Raw genomic sequence first — 18,686 nt, 5'->3', positions numbered from 1 at the left:
GTGCAATAGTGACGTTATATTAATTGCATAGTCATGGCCACACGCACTCTTTCCCCTTTATCTGATCTACCGAATTTGACTTATTACCTGGAAACCGTTTCACAAAGCCTTCGTAATTCTACGTGTCATCGTACGTCCATTGTAAATTAATCGTAAGATTTACAGCCGTTTCACAAAGCCGTCGTAAGTTAAGAAGATCAGAAACACGACAGGTGACAAATGTGTAGTATACTCTTCTAAAGTTTTCAGAGTACTGAGATCAACCAAGAGTTTATGTAATTGTGATGCTCATCTTTACGTTTTCTAATTGAGTTTTTTATGCTTTTGTTTGTATTTTTGTTTGTTTTTGCCATGGCGTTGTCAATTTATTTTTGACTTTGAATGTACCTTTGGTATCTTTAGCCTCACTTTTGTGTTGCTATTCAGACAAAGATGAACAAAAACTAAGCATCATGTTTTCGAAATATGTAATTCAAGTAATGTTTAAAGCATAATTGATGGGGAGCGCTCATTTCTAAAACTTGGAATTCAGTTTTGATATTTGTTGTAGAAGTTAAATCCGTACATATTGTTTCCGCACAAACTAGATCAGTTTATATAGTTTGCAATGCATGAAAAGATATTATTTAATAAAAGAAATCAAATTAAATAATTAATGATTTGAATTTCTCACGAACTTTGAATAATCAAAACACTTAACGACTATACGACCACAACTCGGAAGATTAGCTTTAATATATGCTTAAATCAAAGTTACACCTTTCAAAATGCGTACATTTCAACACATATATTTGACAAGGATTTGAACTTGTTAAGCTTGATATTTCAAACTTTATAGAATTTTTATTTCCCATTAAATCCGCGTTAACTAAATTTATACTGTGTATTTGGTTTAGAGTTTGATTTAGAAGAAATGCCGACAAAGCTAGATAATACAATTGATTACATTTATACTACCACAATTATATATATATATATATATATATATTTATATAAGAGTTGTAATTTCCATTCTTATTAATACATGTTATATCAGTATTACAAACTGAAGGTAGCACAATACAAAGATTTTGTAACTCCAACTGCCACATATTTTCAATAATATTAAGATCTGGACTTTGTGCTGGTCATTCCATACCATTAAATTGATTTTGTTCCAAGTATTCTTTCGCAATTGTGGCTGTATGAACCGGGGCATTGTCATTTTGATATATGTAATTGACGCCGGGGAAATGACGAGCAATAACAGGCAAAACTAAATTTTCAACAATCTCAATATACTTTAAAGCATTTATATTACCAGTTACAACAACAATAGTACCAACACCTTCATAGGTAATGCAGTCCAGATCATCAAACTCACTCGGGCCCCATGGCCAGGATTTAAGCAAGGAGGAGTCCACTCTCCACCGGGCCGTCACCAGACTACAACACGATTATCCATTCCAATTTCCACCTTACATTCATCACTGTATATGACACTTCTCCAATAATCTTCCACAGTTTTATGCCTGGCCAATTTACACCATACCAGCCTTTTTGACATTTGCAGCACTCATTATGATGGATTTTTTTTTACAACATGTTCTTTGAACCCTTCTTCATACAGTTTTCGTTGAACAGTACGCTTAGACACTGGTTCTTCCCTAGATTCATAAAAAACAGTAGTTATTTCATGCAGTGGACGTTTTCTGTCCGACTTTACAGTGTTGCAAAGTTTGCGTGTATCCGCGGTGTAAGCAGATTTGAACTTCCTATTCTCTGCTTATTTTCCAAACTCACCCGACCTTTCAAACGGTTTAAAATCCCACAAATCGTTGGAAGTGGATATCTTATTTGTCGTGCGATGGCAGGTTCTTTCATACCAGCTTTATGTAATGCTGCAATGGCATTTTTCTCCGACAATGACAGTTCCTTGGGTTTTGGGGCCATTCTCAAAACTATACGAAATGTAACGAAGCAAACGATTCCAAACTTCCGGTGACGTATCAGGTCACGACCTCAAAATTATCATATTGTGTAAAATGAGGAATTACTCCAACTTTTTTACAGATAAAATGTCACTACCAACCCGCATTTGACATGACGTCTTTAAATTATCTTCACTTTCGTCCCCGACGGTATCACCAACCTAAAAGTCAACATTTCGGTGTTGACATGAATATCAATAATTGTGTAATTTTTATAAATTTCCTGTTTACAAAACTTTGAATTTTTCGAAAAATAAGGATTTTCTTATCCCATGCATGGATTAAATTAGTCGTATTTGGCACATTTTTGGGGAATTTTGGATACTCAATGCTCTTAAACTTTGAACTTGTTTGACTTTATTAAACCTTTTAATATGAGCGTCACTGATGAGACTTATGTAAACTAAACGCGCTTCTGGCGTACTTAATTATAATCCTGGTACCCTTGATAACTATTTACACCACTGGGTCGATGCCACTGCTGTAGGACGTTTTGTACCCGAGAGTATCACCAGCCCCCCAGTAATCAACATTCAGTGTTGATATGAATATCAATAATGTGGTAATTTTCCTAAATTTCCTGTTTACAAAACTTTGAATTTTTCGAAAAACTAAGAATTTTCTTATCCAAGGCATGGATTACCTTATCCGTACATTAAATTATAAGCCTGGTACCTTTTTATAGTTATTATTTGTGTGTTTCTCTGTCCTGTAAGTTCTCCCATGTATTTGTATTGTAGTTCTGTCATGTAATGTTGCCATTTTGATGTTATATTTAACATTGCCGCCATAATAGTTGGAGGTTTGACTAGCCACGAAACCAGGTTCAATCCACCATCTTTTCTTAAAATGTCCTGTACCTATTCACGGGTTAGATTTTTGTCTTTCAATCGATTGATTAATTTCAAAAAGCGGTATACTACTGTTGCCTTTATTTTATTGTTGCTTGTATACTTGACAGATCAATCTGTCATTTTGACACACCATTCATGCTAGACAACAAGAATCTGACATGACCAATGTGTGTTTGAATTTGTAAAAGCATTCTGAAAAGTATTAATGATCACCTATTGTTTTGTCAATTTCTTTTATAAGTAGTTTGAAGTTATGATGTTTGTGTCTTGTGTTTGAATTTGTAAAAGCATTCTGAAAAGTATTAATGATCACCTATTGTTTTGTCAATTTCTTTTATAAGTAGTTTGAAGTTATGATGTTTGTGTCTTGTGTCTGAACCCTGTCTAAACATTTCTCACCACATTCTGAACAGCGCTGTCTAGTGTTGTTCTAATACATTCATTACATTCTTAACTCTTTCTTAATGTGCATTTACACATTAACTAACCTGAGGTTTTACCATTTGTTACAAATTTTGGGGACTAAAATATTACAAAATGTGCAAATGATACTTGTAGGTGCATCTATCCTATACAAGTTATACGATTTAAATTGTGAAATAAATTTACTTCTTTTCAGGTTAATATTTGTTATTACTGCCAATGAAGGGTCAATTGTGAGATGTAGGGTAGATGGCACGGACGTACAGTTGATTTTTTCAAGTTTTTTCATAGACGATATTGCTCTAGGTATGTCATATGTGGAAAAATTAAATTTAAAATAAGCAATTAGTAGACCAACTTCCTAACGTTTACATGTTGTATTGTTTTTAAATATTTTTTGTATACCGATATTTTAACTCTTCTTACAAATGCAAGATTAATGGCCGCATAATCTCTAACAGTTATAACATACGATGACAAATTAAAGAAGATATAAAATCGTTATGTTCCTAATATGAGGCGCCATTAAGCTGTTATTTCATGACAAACTAATGTTCCTATCTCGAGTTTTTAAGAAGACAACAAATAAACTATGTCTGACAGCTTTACTTTCTTTATTTAAAAACAAACATATTGTCGGTTTGGTTACATTTAGCCGAGAGTTAACCAAGAGTTTCAAATGGTGAAGTTGAAATCATACTTTTGTAAATTTAACGGATACCATTACGACTTGGTTGACCACTATGAAATTACCGTTTCACAGATGATAACGGATGTGTTTCTTACGTCGTTTCTAATATCCCCCTTCCCTTTTCATGAATGTGACCTATCGAATTAGACTATACATAGGTTTGTTATAACATGAGCAACACGACGGGTGCCACGTATGTTGTGAGGAGGACAGATTAAAATTGACGCCCGGTAAATGTTATGGACACCATCACAAATTGGTGGATCCATACGAGGTGTCTTTGACGATATAAGGACATTTCTACCACATGTTAGATTGTTTTTTTTTTATTACGTCGTCTAATCTTTTAATTACCGAACGTGACTTGTTTCCGATTGTGACTGTTTTACTGAGTGTCAACTCGCATTGCTATAGGACGTGTTACGGTACTTTTCTATCCCAAATTCATGTATTTAGTTGTGATGTTGTAATTCTCATCGGATTTTGTCAAATGTCTTGACGTCTTTTTGGTTATATTCATGTGTTATGGGAAAGCAATTAATCATCACCTTATCATATTTGATTTGGTTCAACGTAATTTGGTCGATGTATTACGTTTGCAGTTTGATTCAGAATTAACCGGATATTGAATATAGTTAATTGTCTATTGCTACCTCAGTTTGATATCAATAAGTATTGCAATGTTCATTGTTATTAAATGTAATATCAGTATTTAGTACAAATATAATCTCAGATAAATCCTCGTTCTATCTTATTTTTGATAGATAGTTTTATTCATTCAAATGTGAAAACATTTTTTTTGTGTGCTGTTTTACAAATTCAAATGTGACCTCATTGTTTTCCTTTTTTTTACAATTTCAAAAGTGACGTTACTTTGCGTTGAGGCATTGACTAATTCGGGTGTGTCTATATTGAGTTGGATTTTGTCGGTTTATGTTATGTATCCGGTTGTTTTCTGTACTTAATTAATACTTCAGTTTTATCATGTATATCTTTTATATAGTAACTTTATAAAATTTACTGATTGCAAAAGTATAAATTATTCTAAATAATAGGGATGTTCTGGTCCAAACAGAAAACCCTGGCCGTTTTTGGCACAACTCTTTTGAACTTTTGGTCCTCGATGCTGTTCAACTTTGTACTTGTTTTGGCTTTCAAACTGTTGTATCTAGGCGTCACTAGTAAGTCTTGTGTGGACGAAACGCACTTCTGGCGTATTAAATTTTAAACCCGGTGCCTTTTATAAGCTCTCATTCGTGTCTTTAAAATTTTCAAATATGTTCTCCTATTTATTCGTATCGTAGTCCTGTAATGTTGTGTTGTCATTTTAATGTTATATATAACATGGCCATTAAAATGGGAGGTTTGGCATGCCACAAAACCAGGTTCAACCAACCACTTTTTACTCTTTAAAAAATGTCCTATACCAAGTCAGGAAAATGGTCCATGTTATATTATAGTTCGTTTCTGTATGTGTTACATTTTAACGTTGTGACTATAAGACGTGTCATGTAAACTTTTCTATCCCAAATTCATGTATTTGGTTTTTATGTTATATGTGTTATTCTCATCGGATTTTGTCAAATGCTTAGTTCGTGTTTGTTTGTGTTACATTTTAATGTTGTGTTGTCATTCACATCTGATATTTAATGGTTTTGGTTTGTGACCCGGATTTGTTTTTTTTTCTATCGATTTATGAGTTTGAACATCGGTATACTACTGTTGCCTATATTTAAAAGTATTTACAGAAATACTAAATTCCTAGTTAAGTTCAAAAAGGGATGTCAATTAATTCTGATAAAATTTATCAACCATTTGAACTAATGATAAACTACTGTCATATGCCTTTTATACTTGGTAACAGGTAAATGAAGCTTACAAGTTTAATAATTTGTTTAGAAAACTAGTGTTTTTACGTATGCAGACGTTAGGTATATTTTGTTGCTTAAATAATAACGTATTTAAATGGTCATTAAGAATGAGATGCATATTTTTTTCATTTAGTTGCTATTGGCTTTGAACTAGCTGTTAGTAATTGGGATTACTCTAAGATTTGTGCTCAGTCAAAACTGAGTCTCTTGGTTTCAGGGATGTATAAATACCTGTTGACGTCCTCTCTGTGTTTTTGTTAGATGGTTTTCTAGATTTATCCATCTGATGAGTGAATCCTTTTGCAACTGATTTTAATAGTTCATAAATTACACTACTGTCCTAGGTTAAGGGGATGGCTGCATATTTACTAGAGTATAATCTCGTCACATTCTGTGTGGGTCTGTCCCATATAAGGAGCCTGTAATTCAGTGGTATTTGATTGATGCTTTTAAACATATATTTTTGTTACTTACATTGTACATAAAAAAGGCCGTTAATTTTCTCGTTTGAATTGTTTTGCATTTAGCATTTATATTTCTTTTATAGCTGACCATTGGTATTATCTTTGCTAATTGTTGAAGGCCGTACGGTGACTTGTAGTTGTTAAATTTTGGTCACTTTGGGAGAGTTGTCTAGTCGGAAATCTTATCACGTTTTCTAATAGTTATAACAAGCATGACCAGAAAAGGTTTGCAATGTTCTCAGGAATGTTTTATTTTGATATTGTAGAACTGTCTGTATAACTAAATCTAGTGGGAAAGTAAGGACTTGGACTGCAGTTTGAAGGTCCATTATTTTATGTTAGTTACAATCAAATCTTAACGTTTTGAAAGAGCAATCATAAGATTATTCAGTCAAGTTAAGACATTATTAAGAATAAAGAAACAAAATGCAATTACAAAATAAAATCTCGAAGTTTGTATTCACATATTTTGGTATTTCAGATATTAGGTTTTTCAAATCAATTAAAGATGTAGCTTCAACTATTAACACATTTATTAGCATTATAATGCAGATTCGTAAACGTTATTTGTAAAAATATAATACACAGATACAACATTTAATCATTTTTCATAAAAAATAAAGAAACATTTAGTCATTTGTTCAGTAATAGTGTTTTGAAGGATGTTGAAATAAATTGTGGTAAAAAGAGATTTCCATGAATAAACCTATTTACACACGTAAAGTAGAAACATCTCTTTAACTATCGAGTTGATGTCCGAAGACTGCCGTAAATATAGATATAAAACTATACGATTAATAACCGTTGTTTCGCTTTAATTTTGACGGTCGTTTCCATTTAAGAGCTGAACAAGAGTAATTCATGCGTAATCTACATCTAGATAAGGGGTTAAATTAAAGGTCACATGAATACAGATCTCATGAGATCGAACGTTTACCTTGCAAATGTTATCATCGATGTGTCTTACCTTATTGTCTACAAAAATGAACGCATACTGGCTGCCAAAAGCCAATTTATATTTCTATTTTTCACTTTCATTAATACTTGAACTTTTAATACTTGAACTTTTAATTTTGTTTTATATCTCGTAGCTAGTGTTCCTTTATATATGACCTTCGATTACATTTTCATAATTTAGAAAGGAAACTTAAAACACATACTTACCAGAGGATGACAAAACAATTTGCATTACTTTTCACCTTCATATTAATAGTTTACTATTACATGTATTATATTGCATAACATTATTAATCTGAACGTTTTTAATAACGTTTTCCAAATGGGAGAAAGTATATATAACCTTTTTTCAGATGATTAAACCGAGTTATTTCAATCTTTTAAATACTGGGAAACATGTGTTTCCAACATTCATTTTATCATACGACTGGCAATTCGTCAGTTAGTGTAAACATATGGAGGAAATCGTGCACTTAAGTATCTTTTAATATGGTATAACTGGTATTGTTTTCCAAACTAACATTCGTCAGTTGTTGAATGCTTGTTGATATTTGAACCCTGTTCAAGAATATAATAAGAAGTTTGTTCAATCAATTAGTGATTATGTGTTCCGTTCAAAACTAGTTTTTACTAATACATGTAACTTCTATTTTGAACTCTTAAACATGTTACAGCAGATAATAGATACATGGTACAATGTATTACTGTAGATATTTATTCAATTGAAATGATATTGTAATATATTTCTCAGCGTCTGCTCTAGCTGGGGTTTGTCCTTAACAGAACTATGGCACCCTTAACTGAGTTGGGGTGACGTTTTGTTATTCAGCGTTTCTTATATCCATGTGAAGTTTTGCGTGAAATGATTCAAGATGGCGACTGTTTCCATGGAGACTGCAATAATGTGATTTTTTTCAAAATTCTAAATCCTTCATTATAAGACCCAAGTGAATTAAACTTTATGCAAGTGTTACCTGAGATGCCTAGATGTTCATGCAATATTAAAAAGTTCCAAAACGGCCGTCGCTGTCATGTAAACAGGGCAAAAGTTTAACAATGACCCTATGAGAAAACAATTTAAAGCCGCATTTCGTGCAAGAATATTACAGCTAATCAAACAAAACTCTATGGATATGTAATATGTCATATCCCACAGTGGCATCTGCTTTTGGAAATTTGGAAATGGTAACCAGTAACATAGAAACAGCAAAAATTTCTAAATTTTAAAACGCTCCAAAATTATTGAAACTTTACAACAATGTTAAAAGACATCTGTATTTTAGCTCTCTGTCTTTGGAATTTTCAATATGGCTGCCGCTAGCCAGGCAATGGGGGACGAGGATGCCATCCATTATTACTAGCAATTACAAATTTAGTTATATTTGTTTTGCGTATGTTTCATATGTCTTTCAATTTTCCAGATAATCAAGACCAGAGAATATATTTCATTGCGTCAGGAATATTTGGATCTACTACTTATGATGGAAATGATTCAAAGATGAAAAGGCATGAATTCCAGTTTTTTTTCGGTGGCAAAATAGATCTTTCATATGACTATATTTACTTATTGCATTATTCAGACGTGTTTCAAGTCACCAAACAAAACAACTATACTGATTCTATTTTATGGTTTTCATATGATTATACCGTTAGTGATTTTAAAGTCTATGGTGATACAAGTAAGCTACATTCCAAAGTTTAACATTTGTTAGTTTATTTTAGTCAAGGCTTTCTTAACAAAATCAATGAAATGACAAATAGTCCATGTGAATAATTGACTATTTGTTGATATCAAGAAGTATTCTGTTACATATTTTGAGTTTCTTATAAAATGTATTGTTTTCACTATTCAGAAACGAAGGTTATTTAAAAGCTATATATATATATATATATATACGAGTCTAAATTGAAAACTACGTTCAAACCTATGACTGCGTTGGATAAAAACCGCAATTTTTATACGTGTGCATGTCAAACAAATTTCGTTGTAGAAGGGTCTAAAAACAGCACAAACAACATTTTCCAAAAGACCAAAAGAGTGAAAAGTATATTTAAACAAAACGCATTTGACTAACAGGTCGAAAAACTGATGTTCTTTAACCCTGCTGACTGCCATTGGCGATTGCCAAATAAAATTGATCACAGGTTGTAACAAAATGGATCTTATTATAAATTTGATACGTCACATTATATATATATGTTTGATATATAAAAAAACAAACACTTTTACATTATTATATATTATATTATTATTATAGCAGTGTGTGGTTAACGTCAACCACATTATCAAAATAATTTAAAAAAAAAGTTATGTCATTAGGTTAACAGAGGTAAAGTAATTGATGTTGATCAATTAAAACCATGCTTGAGTTTGAATAAACAAATTGACACGATTCAATTTGTAGTTAATAACGATATCATTCAATTCTTGTATAATTTTCAACGTTACAACAATCAAGCTCATAAAGATTGAATTTGAAAACATCTACAAGTTATTGTAAGGTCTTTAACAATGTGCATTAATCAAAGCTATTTGTGAATCCATTCAATAGAATTCTCCAAGCAAAAGGATTCTCTGTGATGTTAACCTGTCGGTTGTGCTGCTCCTGATACAGTTATAATGTAACTCAAACGTATGTTTTCTCCTTAACAAAGTTGATACCAGACTAATATGATATATAGTAACATATAACATTAAAAATCCATACCATTACATTATAAAAAAAAAAGTATCATATGAATGCTTATTTCAAGGCAACAAAGATTGTAAGATATATTCAAAAATCAAAAATGAAGACAAAAGATCAAATGACTATTTAATCGACTTCTCAAGTGATCAGGTTATCAGTGACGATGATTTAGACGAAGGATGGTACAGAATTTTTAGTGCAAACGGTGACGAAATGCCATTGTCTCCTCCTGGCAAGATGCACTGTGGAACTATCTATCCCGTTGTGCTAAATGGTATTCATAACACTTATCATTATTATATTTTATAACTCCCATATGTGAGCTCTATGATTGTTTTGTGAACTAATACGTCCATACATGTTAACTTCATGCTAGTGAGATTATCGATCGGATACAATTTATAATCAATTTTGATTTTAAAGGAAAGACTGCGGCTAACTCTATTTTGGGTAGAAACGTTGAAAATGTAAATATTTGTGTTTATAGAAGAATAAGTGCTACAAGGAAAAACGACGAATGATGGGCACCTAGTAATAACTAATAAAATTTAGCCATGTGACAACGGGAAAATACCGCAAAAATCAAATCTGCAAGAACAACAGTGATATTGTTAACCGTCTTAATTTTTAACTTTTTGAAATAATTTGTGAAGTACAGAACATGTAGTAAAAAAGTGGTTATTCAATGGGATTGCATAATTTGATTCGTCTAGCTTTGGCTATATATTTGTCTTTTATCGATAATCTCAATTGTTGAATTCGTTTTTGAATCTCGCACTCATTGAATTTATGTTAATTTTCAAAATCTGCCATTACATGTCCAAGTACATGTTTGATTGATTATATACGAACATTCAAAGTAGAAATGAGACAATCCCTGTTAATAATCGAGTGTTTGTCCGAGCGAGAACTTCTACATGATAATTACCTTAGGAATAAATTATCTATAAATCATATTTCGTTATTTCTACTCTTTGACCAGGTTGTTGTCTCTTTGACACATTCCCCATTTCCATTGTCTATTTTAAGTTACAAATCCTCAAGACTTTATGCGCATCTTCAATTCTAGTGTACACACACTCGCTTGTGTAAGTAAAGAAAAGGCTACGTTCACAGAGATTGCAAAACATATAATCCAGATAAATTTTGTTCAAGTTGAAATTTACTATGTAGAATTATATATATGCCGAATGTTGGCAACAATGAACATGGTCAAAACACAAGTATTCAAATACGTATTTATTTATCTATTTTAGGAACTCTTCCTACAGAAGATGATGGTAACGTCAACAGAAAAGCATGCGTTCAAACAGAGAATGATATTTGTGAAGAGTCTGTTGACATAGAAATAAGGAACTGTGGAAGATATAATATCTATTATCTTCAGGAAACACCACCGAATTCATCTTTTTGCTTTGGTATGATATAATTCATCTTCAGTTAAATTCGTTTACAAAATTAATATTTGGCGACAGTTGACTATACTCATGTTATGATAACGTAATTAATGCATTGTCTAGTTTGAGAACAAACCAAAAGCTGTAAAGGGTTTCTTTTCCAGGTTTGGTAAGGTATATATCAAATATGATTAATTTCATTTTGTTTAATTTGTGTTTTTTATCTATTGGCTACTATTTCCATTTAGTTGTATGTTTGTCAGTTTCTATATCAAATGCTACGAATGTTTTATGTACATCAAGATTGAAGCAAATAACAGAAAAGGGGACATAATTGGTTTTAACACGATCTTTAATTTCATAAAAATGATTGTCGTTAACAAAGGATGGATATTATATGTCTAATGTTACCTTTAGGTAGTGGTCCAGTTGCTTGTCCTGTTGGAATGTCATCGGAAACAGAATATTACCCAGGTTGTAGCTGTAAGTATTACTTTTTTCATTGGTTAATTCAATTTTAAAGCGTATACATCTGACTTAAGTGTTCTTTTCATTTAAGCAGTAAATAAAATATTCAACATGTTCAAGTAATGATTATAAAATGTGTTTGGCAAGAATACGTTTGTAAACGTTTAATTTCCTTTGAAAATATCATGCAAACAAATTCATTTTTCTTGCAATACAGAATTTTCAATCGAAATACTTTTTAATAAATGTAACAATCTCTTATTGCAGAAACAAACATATTGATGTGGCCAAAGAGCATAGTACATAGGTTGACATTAAACTTACGGTAAAAGTTGCAACATTAATACATATTGCTCCTTAATTTCGTAAAGTAAAATATATGTTAAGATAACAAATAGATATTAGAGTACAACTGGAACTAAATATACATTATGGAATTTTTCAGAGTTAGACTTATTTGTATTGTAGCATCATATCCAAAGACGGCAGTGTCTGTTTCGGTATATGCCGAACTACTTGAAGGTTTGAATTTTGAAATCCCCGGCTACGATCTCACACCAAGTCTATTACCAGTATTTAGATGCAAGTTTGAAGAAGAGTCAAATGTTACATATATCTACGACATCTTCTGGTATATAAATGGAATTAAAATTACATCGTATACAAACATTCCAATGAACGATATTAACACCACTTTACTGACACATTCAGACTGGAAAGATAGTCATAAGATGAATATGGAGGTAACCTTTACTTTTCTATTGGCATATTTTAACATGTGTATTACAGAAAGCTTCAACATTTAACGTAGCCTCCATAACAAATGGCATCGATTAATTCGATATTTTATACGCAGTAAAATTTGGTGAATGAGAAAATCGAAATTTTGTTTTATGATTAATCACTCTTTTACTAATCTTACTGGCTTACACTTTAAAATGTAAATATATAACTAAATAAGATGTAAGATTCAGTGTTTATACATTTATGAATCAATATCTATACTATTTAAATTTTAGGTTCACTGTGCTGTTCGAATAAGGTATTTAGCTAATTCTGTCCCTGGGCCGTTTCAGTACAGTGCTATTTTCAAGGCCGGAATATATGTGAGTTCATCGTATACATATATCATGAATATTGCTTAATGTAAAAAGAGATTATGGTGATAACAGTTGATTCAACTTTAAACGCGAATGCGATGTCAATCGAAAGGAAAAGAATACATTTCATAAAATTTTGATTAAGGTGGTATAGGTGTGTTCACTAAAACTGATAGAATTTGGTCATACTGTGCTGAAAGGTAGTATATATTGTAATATGTTTAAAACATTTATAATAATGCTGTGTCAACGTGCTTTTTCGCAAGCTACAGATTGTGACAAAATGACAAATTTTGTGCGGATAATACAGGAAAAACATCATTCTGAGATAAGAAGCTATATAAAAGAATATGTGAAGATGGTTTTTAAAAAGTACTTTGTGAATATTAAAAGAACAGATGTCGTCTCCGTACGTTTTTTCCCGGCTAAAATAAAAAGAAACAAAATGGCGTGTAGATTCATTCGGAAAATTCACTATTAAAGAGTTATCTCTCCTTTTCAGTATTTTTTTTAAACAAAGATATTAAACACTTTTCTGTGAATGTTATATTTTACAAATAGTAGATTAAATGTTTTTTTTTCGATCGTATACATGTAAATTGACTTGGAAGAACAAATAAGGTTACAACAACAAACAGATTAACTCGTATGAACTCCATAAGTAGTACGCTCGAGTGCATCAACAAGGTTATCGGATCCTACTTAGGTTCTATCGAAAATATTGCAGGTCTACATTCAGGTTGGCAAAATTACACGATTCAGTATTATGAGGTTTGAATTTAGCTATCATATATAAATAGTAAACGTCTTTATTATGTTTTTAAGACATAAACACAAAATTGTCTTGAATTGAAAAACGTTTAAAGGCAATACAATTAACTAAAACTGAAAATCAAGCAGCATATCAGATCTGAAGAAAACACTGTTTCAGATTTTTATTCAAATTTCTCTGCCTTTCGTGAATTTTACGTTGTTCAAAATGACATTTTTTTTACGTCTTCTTAAGCTGAAGGGTAATCATTATTCAATGCATATATTTTGGAAAATATTTGTTAGACACGTATATGTATATAGATGTAGACGCTTTCAATCAATTTGAAAATTTTTGTTAGTGACTTTAAACTCAGATAGTTATCTCCGTGGGTCATTCTATTTGTTTGTCAATTTGTTAATTATTTTCGCATGTTTTCCCTTGGAGTAATGTTATTTTTGCGGCAATTGAAATTCTCTACAGACATTCTTAGAGCAAACACAATAACGAAATAAATTGCAAAATATTAACGAAAGGAAAAAACAAAAAACAATCGAAGAAGTCAAGTATATAAAAAACAAAAAAACAAAAAACATATTTTGAAAAATGAATGAACGAAGGCACGTATCGTACATGTAATTTATCAGTATTTTTTTCATATAAGTAACGGGTTTACTTTCTTTGAATTTAATTCGACGATTTTTTTACTTTTATATAACTGACACTGGGATTTATAATGAAAATTAGTAAGACAAAGCAAAAAAACTTTTTTGACGCATTACCAAATAACATTGAAGTAACGTCATCGACAGCGTCTTGACATCACATATTGTTTATTTCTCATGTGAGTTTATCTCTTTTTATGTCACTGAGAAATCACAAAAATGCATTGCTACCGAGGTAATAGAGTTATACACCTTGTATGCATTATCCTATCATAAATCAATACACGATGATATGATAAGAACTGGAATATAATGGCTGATGTAATATATTTCTTGGAGTTAACAATACCATTCAACATAAAATAGTATAATTTCCACTTGAGGTGGTATGGGAGTCTAAAATAAAAATGATACAATGTGTTCATACTTTGCCAAAACGTAGTATCTATTGACATATGTTGAAAAATATAATAAAAATGATAGGTCACCGCGCATTTTTTCAAGCTACAGGACATGACAAAATGGCACATTTTGTATGGATTATACAGGGAAAAACACCATTTTTTTATTAGACACTAAACAAAATGATAGAATTGTTAAATACTTAAGGAAACGATAGCTTTCAGACACTGCTTTGAGAATATCAAAAGAAAAGATAGGGTCACCGTACGTATTTTCCGGCTAAAATACAAAATAGGAATATTCCATGTAGAATCCTTCAGAAAATGCACTGTTTAAGAGTTACTTCCCTTGAAAATGCCAATTTAAAACAAATTAAAAACAACCAAAAATAATCAACAGAGATATTTAATAATTATAAGTTACATTCTTATAAATAGGTTCTTTTGAATGAAAATTCAATTTAAGAACTTCATTCCTGCATCAAATTTCGCTAACTTGATAGAAAATCTGGACCTTTGGTTCTCTGTTTTTTACAATCTAAGATGGAGGAAGACACCCATACCACCTTAACATGTAAAGTAAGCTTTTATATTCATGTAAGTTTTTAAGGTTCAATTGTAATACTTGTAAAATCATATTACTTTTGCAATACATACCGTCATAATTTATTGGCAATCGGTGTCGCCATGCATGTTTGTAAAAATGAATGCCGTCTTTATTTCCCATTGTTCTGGTGTGTTTAGTTAGGGCATTCATTTTTGATCTCTTCAACATTATAATGGTCATTTCAAATTTGATTTTACTAAAAGTTAGTGAGCTCATTTTGAGAGTAAAAATAATTGATCTGCTATATGTAGATATGAACAAAGTAGATTATAAAAGTATATTATTTTAGTATAGTTAGCTAAAGTTGTTTGTTTAGCTATTGGTATTGACCTTATGTGTAAGGTTTATAAAACCATCAACGTTGTGTATCATGCTTATTACATTGAGTAGTGTAAATATCTTTTACAACTGGGTATGTAATATTCGGAAGTTATTTCAAAATTACGTGCAAGAACATTATGTAAACTATAAAATATGTATTGTGAACGGTTTAAAGTATATATATAGTAGGTAATACTAGTCTTTTTTATTTTCATTATTTAGCCAGATAGTTATGACTATACTGTCATTGAAGGAGATTCCATCACAATTGCGTTCAAGTCAACAGTTCCCGTTGGTTGTATTGCTTCACATAAAGACTATGTGTCTAACTGTGACCAAAACTTTTATGTTTTTCAAACTAAAAAGAATCAAAACATCGGTTCTTGTTCCAATAATATCGCCATGAAAGATATCATGTTTAAAGCAGAATTTTGTGGCATCAAATTTGGAAACACTGACTGGCAAGAAAAAAAGAATTTAGAAGTTTATGGTTTTAGTGATGGGCTTTATAACTTTAAAGACAGATCAACTTATATAAGGCTGTACACGTCATATGTGTCTTCTTTTAATGAAATGTGGAAAGATATTGAAATACCAGATATAAAGGTGTGTTTTAGATATATTTGACAATCTTAATCTATTTACAGAAAAAAAACAATGTTTCAATTTGTTTTCTAAGAATAATTATAAACTTGCGATTCATATTATGATTAAACTATAGGTCTGTTAGTTTGATTTATATTTAAAAGAAATTTTTAGTTTTTGTTTTTCTCGGTGTCTCATAAAAATTAAATTTTCATGGTTTCCGTATGGCTAGAAACTTGAAATTGCTCTTTTGAGTATGTTTGAATAAATCTAAATCTGTTATATAAATTTAGTATTTCACCATGTATTTATTTTAGGTTACAGTTATAGATAGCGATGTTTCTTTGACACACAGACTTTGTCAATCAGTAAATGATCCTCATATCACGACGTTTGATGGAAAGTATTATCTCTTTATGGACATTGGTGAGTTTGTTATGTACAGAAACGAGAGAGGACCTTATTGGGTAAGATTGTATATTATAAGTATCGATTTTAATAGTTCATTGCATTAAAGGTTAACTAGATGACAAACATACATGTATACTACAAAGATCGATAAAAATATATACAAACCTTAATTTTATAAATATAGTGTTTCGATCTATAACTGATCCTTTGTCTCATAAGATTGAGCTTCATTCAAACTGTTTAGTCTAGAACAATTTCAATTTAGGCTACTTAAAGGCAACGCTTGCTGTGCCTTTGAGGATTGGTCGTAGTATTTTTCTGAACACAAACCGTCATTAATGTGCTGGGCATTATTAATCCTGTATTAAGGTTTGCAAATTTTCCTCAATCAACGAAAATTGGTACCCACGAAAATAAAGTAATCAACATTACCTATAACTCACGTTCGCGTGAGTGTCCTTTTTTTAAATATTTTGCCATTCGACTTCATTCGCTGCAATAAGACTTTTTGACAGTATAGTTTTATGATCTAATATGTTCGCACAAGTTTTCGAAGGGGCAAATTAGAGTTGATATACTGGAAAACATTATTGTTGAAGAGTATGTACTAATTTGTTGACTGTTTTTGGATTTTGCCTTTTAGTTATTTGTCTAGAAAATTAAGTTCACTGGCAGTATTTTGCTGATTTTTTTAAAAGTATACTAATTGTGTATTACAAAGCGTATCTTTTAATATATAATTTCAAAATTCTCTCTTCCTATTCACAAAAAGGTTTTTTTTTTATAATCTATGCAAAAGGAACAATTTTGCTTTAAATTAAGTATGAGGACATTCTATCTGTGGTTCTATTTAGTGATCCACCTTAAATACTGCATACAAATCTTAGAACTATTCAGAGTAAAAACGTAGCAGTGACAATTTTGGAAATACGGAAATGTCTAATAAAGACTGCACGATAGACGGACAAAAAAAAAGAGAAAAAATAAGTTAACAGATTTAAAAACTGAAAAATTAAGAAGTAGGATTACATAGGGTTAATATCAGCCCTATAATTATGTGAAATAATAGTAAACATTTAATGACAAAATATGTAACAATGACTGTCAAATGAATACAAACGCAAATCAGTAAACACACTAGATCAGGGATGATTTCGATACGACATAAGCCACATGTATGAATCATGTTTCTACCACCATATTATTTTGTTAGGATAAGTTAACTGACCTACATGCATCGTTTGTGACAAGATTAATTTTGAAGGTTATAGCCAACAATATTAAGAAGAAAATATAAAGACTCAATTTGGCTGAACACTTGCAAAATATCATACCTTTGAAGCTGTCAACCTTGTTAAATTGATTAGTTAAGAAAAACACGGTCTTATTTATCTGTCTTTAGATATCTAAGATCGTAAAATATAGCTTTTATACATAGGAAACCACAAGTTTTATTTTAAGGGCCAAGATAATGAATTTGTTGCTCTATTCCTAGAAAGAATTCAAGAAAACCTGTCAAAATAAAATGAACTACAATAGTAAAAAGTCATGGTATACCGGCATGACAAGCATCTATTGCTATGCATAAATCATCCTTAATACAAATTAATATTCAGCCAAAATGGTACATGAGGTAATATGATACAATCGTAAGTTTTGAAGATTTTGACAACCGATCACCAAAATACGCGAGAAACTTAAAAAAAGATTTATATTTTTATGTATGGTATTTATGAAATAGTATGAATTTTCAGAAATGTTACATTTGAAACCAACTGTATTACTCTAAATAGGTCCATGCGTTGTTGACCAATTGTGGATCTGGTTGGCAAGGCTCTGCGTGTCACTGTGCAATAGCAATACGAAGTCGTAGCTCCTTGTTTGTTATCAGGACATGTAAATCTGTTTCAAGGACAAACAAAGAATTGTTAACAACACCAATCACAAAACTAATAAGCTGTAACGACAACGACCTACTGATTGACTATAATCAGCGACGAAATGAGTACATAGTAAGTTATTCGTATTCATTGATAGGAAAAGTCGTGTGTTTCATTTTT

The sequence above is a fragment of the Mytilus trossulus genome, unplaced genomic scaffold, assembly GCF_036588685.1.
Source record: "Mytilus trossulus isolate FHL-02 unplaced genomic scaffold, PNRI_Mtr1.1.1.hap1 h1tg000050l__unscaffolded, whole genome shotgun sequence".
Taxonomy (NCBI): Eukaryota; Metazoa; Mollusca; class Bivalvia; order Mytilida; family Mytilidae; genus Mytilus; species Mytilus trossulus.
The sequence above is the reverse complement of the archived record's forward strand: the minus strand, read 5'-3'. Positions refer to the sequence as shown.